Raw genomic sequence first — 8384 nt, forward strand, 5'->3', positions numbered from 1 at the left:
GATATGAAATAGTTTTATTTAAGAAGATGTGAATGACTCATTAGGAATCAAAATGTTTAAAATGTTGAAACATAAGGCAACACTAAGTAAAAAAAAAAAAAGCATGTTTTATGAGAAACAGATTTCTAATAGCTTGATGATTTAAAGGGCCAACATGAGTCTCAAACACATTTTCCTGATAAGAGACTTCTGTTGCAATCGCTTTTGCATTGTGACTGTCGTTATTAGCTTTATATTTAAGAAAAAAAAAAATTAAAGGGAAAGTGAAGAATTCATAAGGGATTTATTCTACAATGAAATAATAATTTAAAAATTGAGCCTTTAGCTATTAATTCTTCCACCACATTTTTTGTCATTAATGATATGGTCATCCCCCAACTTCATACTTTTTCTCACTGAATCTTTTCATTAAATCAGTCATTTAGACATGATTATTCTTCTTCTCATTTATTGCTACATACTTTCCATTACCTTCAACCTGACTGAGACATCTATAGTCCAAAATTATATTATAATGTATCTAGCGGATTAATTCCTTACTTTTCAAATTGCTTTTCTATACTCCAATCCTACTTGATTCTTATTCAATTCATCATCCACAATCCCAAAAGTCTTGTTTTTCATTAAAAACAAAAAGTGTACTAATGCCTTTCTATTGCAGAAATTATTTTAGTGGCTTTCCATTGCTTGTGGAATTAGGTTTAAACATGCTATCATAGCTTATAGTTTTGAAAAAAAATCAGAAGTTTGTTTAAAAATTAAAAGTCAGATGCTTAAAATTTCAGTTCTATTATAAGCCTTATATTCATACATGGCCACTGAACAGAGATGTCACATAATACTCTTCTGCTGTGACTACAAATAATAATAATAGCAACATTAACAATTTTCTGTAAAAAATGTAATGAGATTATAGATATTAAAGTAGCTACTAGATGGGGACCTGTGGTGCTAGTAATATTCTATTTTTGGATCTGAGTACTGGTTATACAGGTCAGTTTGATTTAGGAAAAGTCATCAAGTGGAAAATTATGATTTTTGCAATTTTTGATATGTACATTATAACAGTAAATTTTTATTAAATTGTGGACTTAGGAAGAAAAAAGTACAGTAAAGATAAAAGAGAAGGGAAATATGTATTAACGTATGCTCGTTTTAATAAATAATACCATAGGAGATCTAAATTTTCCATGTATGATTATTAAACTAAGATTACTGCAATTATCTTAAGCAATGATTTTCATGAGGTACTTATATTAGCACTCAAATTATATATATATATAAAAATATGCAAATCTTAATATAGCTATTTACTTCTAATCAAGAGCATAAACCTTCTAAAAATTCCTTATCTTATAGCTAATTTTTTTCTGATAGTTTTTTTTTTCAAATTATGCCCTTCAATATAGAAACAAATACTGAGTTTATCCACATTTATTTAGTATTTCCTCAGCCCTACCATCTCCCCACATGTCTTATTACTAGCTCAGTGAGTTGGCACCAGTTTTGCACCTCAGGATGTTTACTCTGGCTAATTTAGCTACTGATCTTCTAATGTCTGGTGTTTGGCAATAAAGTCCCAGTTGGAGTTTCTAACTAACAGCAGTTTGCATTTAGTTTCTACATCTCTGTTTTACAGTCTTAGTACCTTCTTTTTTGGTTGCATGAAGACAATTGCTCCTAGGGATACCTGAACCTGAAATGAACTGAAAATATTTTACAGCTTTTGAACTTTCCGGCAATAGAAGAAAAATTCATACCAATTCCAGCACTCTGAACAGCTGTCGCTATAAGGTGATGTTGCTAAAAAAAAAAAAATCTCAAAATAGAACAAGGCAAATATCATCCCTGCAAGGGTTCTACTGTTTTAGAGATCTCCAGCTGGAAACTTAATTGTAATTTAAACAGAGCATACAGAAACATCTCTCCTGCATCTATTCACTATACTTTTATTGAATTGGATAATTTAATCAATAAGTCACAATACTCTCTAGTGTAATGTCATGTAAAATTCTATGAGCAGAGAAATTTTATCTTTGCTGCTTATGATATCCATCTTCCTGTACTGTATTTCTCTAGGATTTAAGTACTATATCTCCCTATTCCAATCAAATCTTTAAACACTTGTAATCTATTTTCTCTTCCTTGTGTTAACACCCTACAGCCAAAGACCAACAGGAATACAGCTGGCTTTATTCTCATTTGCAGCATAAAAGGCCATACTGTGGAGAATGTGCAGTGTTTTGGCAAAAATGTGTGCTAAAGTTATCCAGAGAAACGGAACCAAAAGTAGATTTTACACTGAGATAGAGTAGAGGAGAGAAAGAGAGAGACAGAGAGACAGAGAGACAGAGACACAGAGAGAGATGATAGAAATTGGCTCAAGTAATTATTGAGGCCTAGTAGTCCCACAATCTGCCATCTGCAAGCTAGAAAACCAGGAAAGTCAGTAGTGTAATTCAGTCCAAGCCTAAAGTTCTGAGAACCAGAGAGGGCCCATGGTGTATGACCCGGTCCGAGGCCTAATGCCTAAGAACGAAGAATTCCTGATGTCCGAAGGAAGGAAAAGATATTGCAGCTCAAACATATAGAGACAATATTTATCTTTCCGCTGTCTTTTTGTTCTTTTCCGGCTTTCAACAAATTGGGTGACGTCCACACGGATTGGGGAAGGTCACCTATTTTACTCATTTCACCAATTCAAATGCTTACCTCTTCCAAAAACACCCAGTAATAATGTTTTGCCAGCTATATGGGCATCCCTTAGCCCAGACAAGTTGACACATAAAGTTAGCCATCATAGAGAATATAAAAAAAAGCCACTTTAGGTTTTGGTCAATTTATTTGTGGGAGGGTTTAAAGAAGCAGGATTTTGCCCTGGCCTGTACACTATCAGGAGCTGAGAGCTACTCTGTGATCGGATATCTCAAAAAAATCTTATCTATGAGGAGGATAGACGGGAATGAAACTAATGTAATTAAGAAACAGCATTTGTTCGCATTAGTCAGGAAAAGATTATATTTGATATATTCTAGCATGGACAATGCTTTGTCTGTGCTGAGACACAGTTCCAAAGTGGTCTAGTTTTTGTCTTTATCCATCATGGTCATAGAGTGGTCTTTCTAATTTTGAGTTTCTGTAAAAAAGTTTATATTCAAAAGGAGATGCAAAGATCTAGCTGTCCATGCCAGGTAAGTTTCCAGCAATACTGAGGCCTAGCTGAGAATACCAGGCAGGTCCAATATGTCAGGGGATTGCTCTTTCTCATCTGTTTCTATTAAAGAATGTTAACAGAATGTTACATAATAAAGTATAATTTTTTTTTTTAAATTATAAGAAATTCTGAGCATTCCTCGTAAAAGTATTTATCATTGAAGCATTTATGAATTTATTTATTTTTGGAAGTTAAGGCAACATTTACTCAATTTCTGTGCAATGATATTTTCTAAGGCATATGGGATGGTTATTGGCAAGGATACAATTTTTTTAAGGCCTTCTATAATTAGATTTTAGTTTAGAAATACATTTGACTGGTGCAAATTTGAGAGAACTTATTTCTGGCCTTAGCTGTTATTCAAGATGAATACATCTTTACCTATTTTAATGTGTCTTGGCGAAGTAAAAGAAACAGAGGGCCACAGTGGGCTCCTTGCTCTCCTCAGGCTCTGAATAGTGAGTGTGATACCTTGGACACCTCTAATACAAGCTGATTGAAAGCATATTTTCCACCTTGACACCTGAACCCATGATGCAGATGTGTAATAATTCCGATATAGATTCTGTCAATGGCTGACTCAAAGCAACGACTCTTCCATTCACATTGATTTTACTTGGGTGGGTATCCAAGCTCTTCTCGACTGCCATGTACTGGGAGCAAAAGCTTCATTCCCGTCCATCAAATCTATGTCCTTAAGATTCAGTCTTGTTTTCTTTAGTGCCCCATTGATACCAGGGCCAAAAACAATATTCATGTTAGAGGGATCGCAACCGGACACAAAATAGCCCACAATTCTTGCCAGAAGAGTGAGGCTATGTTTCTTAACAGCATCTTCACGAGCTATGACAGCATCAGATACTCCTGGCAAGGGCAGTGGCAGTCCCTTCTTTCTTGAATACTGGAGGAAGTTTATTTAACTGCTCTAGGCTTACTTGGGACTTAGTACAGTCATCTACTTGCATTGCTTGTTTTTTTTTTTCTGTCATCACCTCACTTGACATCATCTCATTATTAAAGTAACCGACATCACTAGTATCTTTCCACTGCTGTTGCGACTATAGAGCATACTTGTTACATTCTTCTCTGATTATTTTATGTTTTGCAGCAAAACTCTCTGTAATTCCCGTGAGGAATTGGACACGCTGGTTTGTTGATGCTGCTCACAAAGAATCATCCAGCTTTAGCTCTAATCCAAACTTAGTTCTAATATCCATGTTTATGACACAGAAGGGAGCCTGACTCATGTGTTTGGCTCCTCCATGCAAGACAGTTTCATCATCTTTAACACAAATTTCCTGATATCCATTCACAACAGACTGAAAACCAGAGCCACAGAGCCTATTAACAGTAAAAACAGAGGCCTCTTTTGGGATTCCCACACAAAAGCCAACATGTCTTGCCAAATATGTAACAACCGGAGAACCATTTGCTGGTTTATTATAAGGATAAAACTCAAGAACAGACATTAGAAGACATGCATACAGCAAGGTATAAGGAAGTGAGGTTATAAGCTTCCAAATCCTTCTGGGCATGCCATATTCCCAACATTTCATTTGTTCACCAACCCAAAGCCCTGATTCATTTAGTTTTCATTCATAACAGAAAGATTTGTAAAACAATAAAATAACTTTTTAATAGTAGATTAATCTACTAATCTTTAATAGATTTGTAAATCAGATTCTGGGGAAAATAATATCATATGAAGCACTGGGCAGTTATAGGTAGAGGTTTTGATATGCCTTTAAAAACTTGGCAAATAAAAGATCATTCTCTCCTGCCCTCTTAATATTTGCACTTGTGATTTTCTTTATATTTAGTTTCTAAGAGGAATTCTTAGTTATAGGAATTGAAGACACATGTTTAAAATATTGAGGTCAAAATGTAATTTTCAATGCCATTATTATATTTTAAAAGATCTATGTTTTATGCTAAATTCTTAATACTTCTATAGTAGAAACCATCTTATCTTACTTGATTCGAAGAGTTATTTAGTTACTGAAAAAGTGGGTTAAAATCAGAACAAAAAAAGTAAAAATATCTTAAAATTTATTTTATGTTAAAACACATGCAGGCACCCTATAATATAAGGATGAAGGCTTTTTCTGAGATTTAGTTTGCTGATTTGAGTCCTACATTTTTACAGAAAATACATTCTAAGGCCTCATCTGTAATTTCTAGCAATGGTTTCACTACAAGTTAAGAAATGCAGAAAGTGGAATAAAAGAGAGGTAGGTGCTCACTAGCCATGCTAGTTCAGTTGGTACACTTTCAAAGGGGAATTGAAACTTTCAGCTAACCTCCAAGATTATTTATGTGAAGACATATTAAGAGAGCTTCTATTTTCTGAGTGAAGACACAGTCCATCTACGTAATAAGACTTTTATATATTATCTGCAAGGGTTTGTAATTATTTGTATTTTTAAAGATTATGCCACAAGTATGAATGCCTATTTATTAGACAAGAAGTTGTTTTGTTTTGTTTTATTTTTCATATACATATAAAATGTGTTTATAACTAATCTGTTTAAAAATATATACTTGTAGAAATAAAACTTACAGACAATAATGATTATCTATTACAGATATATATTTTTCCCACAAACACCAATTATATACTGACAGTCATCCTATTTGTTAGCTATGCTGTCAGTCAAAACAGATATGACTGCTCTCTAATGGCATTTGGCAGGAGTAAACAGAGATTAGAGCATAGACATTGGTTCAGGCCTCCAAGCCAATCTGTGCAACTTTCCATTCCAACCAAACAGTGACACCTGCATGTGGTAATCATTCTCCTTGGTTACAAGTTCTGGCAGAAACTAAAGACCTGTTTCAAGCTACAGTAAAATGAGCTAAGTATAAATCTTCTTCATAGTAAAACTTTAATCTTCTCTTAAGAAAAAAAGAAAATGAAAGAAAGAATACAGGTGTTTTAATCATCTTTCAATTATTTTGTAGTAAGGTAGATTAAGCTTAAATAAACCAATGAAGAATAACCATGGCAGGGATGTTATCTTCTGGTGTCCATGATAAGAATGCAAACTGCAGTCCAGTATCCAGCATGAGCTGTAAACTGCTGTGCTGATGTTCACTACACCAATCTCCTTTTTACTTGTTAGAGCTTTCATCTCATGAAACTTGCCAACCTTAGGAATATTTTATGAGTTACCAGCTTTGCAACTTTTGCAGAATATATTCAAACATCACTTTTACAGGCAGCAGGACTACAAATATTTCTCCAAAGATTAAAAGAAAAGTATATAAAAAGGAAACCATGGAAAGAAAACTAGTAGCATTTTCCCACTGTGTCCCTGAAAACACTCTTGTTTTCTATAACTTGAAGTCAGGCCCAGAGTTAGAGGTGAGCAGAGCATCCTCCTAAGGTTATCATTCCCAATCAAATCTCTATTTAGGAGCACAAAACACTAAATAATAAGCCTTTTCATTATTTTTTCAGGTATTTAACTGCCATTTTTGGGTAAAATATTAATAATTTAGTATTTTTATTTTCTCTTTTTTCCTACTAATTACTCCTATTTAATTTTTTAACAAATTATCATGTCTAACACTTATATAATAAATAACAAAATGTGCCACAGTTTTTTAATAAACTTTCAAAAATCATGTAAAAACACATTATTCTTTTTTCTAAATGTCGACAGTAACGCATCGTTATTTTTAACCAAAAGTAAGCCTGTGGAACCCCAGAAGGCCTTATGGAGAGCTGGATGTTAGATATAATGAATGGGACAAAGCTAGTTTTAGATCTTGAATTACACTGTTCTGAAAATTTGACCTGTCTAACTAGCTCAATGACAAAGATTAAAACTGATTTCAGGAGCAGATATTTGAAAGCAGGTCTATACAACTGGCCTTACTTATGAGGAAAAAAAGAAAACTAATAATTATAGAAACTCTAATACATTTCAGAGCCTCAGTGTCATACATATCTTTATTTGCTACCTTATATCCATTCTCTCTTTAGATATTATTTAGGTCAGTTTATGAAGTTTCCATGGGAATTTTCCCCTGGATTCTTCCAGAGGAGGGGTATGCAGGACTCGCGTGAAACAGCATATCGAACAGTGAAAGTCTAAAGCCTTTCTATTCAGGATGAATCTCAGAAACTTATGGCATTTACATGAAATTTTTTTTTTCTCTTAAACTATAAATTTAAGTACTGCAACCATCTTGCTACCAGAAAGAGAGCCTGAGGACAATTGTTCTAATTTACTGGAAATGAAGTCAAGATAAGGTCAGAGAGAAACCAAGACCTGGAATATTGTTCAGGCCACCACATTAAGCCTGATCAGAAGTTAGTCCTATCCATGAACTTTTCAACTAATCAACTGCCAGCCATGAAAAGCCATGGCATACTGAACCATACTGGTAAACCAAGTGGCTAGCAGAAGTAGTGTGATCCAACACCTCCCACTCCTCACACACCAGAGAAAGTTAGCTCTCCCAACGTACCTCTGTTAGATCGTACAGCATTTTATGAGCATGTTGTTCTTGAGGAGGAAGTGTTGGCTGTTTTGTCTAGAAGAAGGAAAGAGAGAAATGAGTTATTGCTGCTCATTTTTCATATGTAATAACCACTTAAGTGAGCACATTATTCACTGCAGTATGTTTCATGCACTACTAGATAAGTCGATGACTTCACTGAATAACACCATGGCTTAAACTGGAAATACAAATTCAAGTCTCACCCAGCTTATTCAACTTAATTTAAAGTAATTATTAACAATAGTAATTCATTTAAAAACTGATGAATATGGGAAAAACCTAAGCAACCAGGATGTCAGGATGATAAGCATAAACCATGACTGGAAAACCAGACATACGAATGGTCTAGCTATGAGGAATTATAAAACTGAAGGATAGGTGAAGTACATACAATGCACTGTGACCTTTGGCTAATATGTAATGAAAGGCAACTTTATTAATCCACTTAAACATTCTTCTATAGATTATCATGAACCACCTATCTTAATAATCTGCTTTTGGAGATGGGAGAGGAAGTAACTAGGAAAAATTCAAAAAGGAGTAAAATTTGATCTGCATAACAATGAAATAATAGATATTTGGCAAGTAACTAAGAAAGTTTAGTCTTGATGAGGGAATAGAAGACATGGACGCATGAGATTTAAAAGGAAATGGTGCATTT

The 8384-nt window shown here is 34.1% G+C and overlaps 1 pseudogene; it reads right to left on the minus strand.

Moving 5' to 3' along the window:
• Positions 1-3563: 3563 nt before the first annotated feature.
• Positions 3564-4749, minus strand: LOC102898718 (annotated as a pseudogene).
• Between the last annotated feature and the right edge of the window lie 3635 nt (positions 4750-8384).

The sequence above is a fragment of the Pteropus alecto genome, unplaced genomic scaffold (genome assembly GCF_000325575.1).
Source record: "Pteropus alecto unplaced genomic scaffold, ASM32557v1 scaffold3, whole genome shotgun sequence".
Lineage (NCBI taxonomy): Eukaryota > Metazoa > Chordata > Mammalia > Chiroptera > Pteropodidae > Pteropus > Pteropus alecto.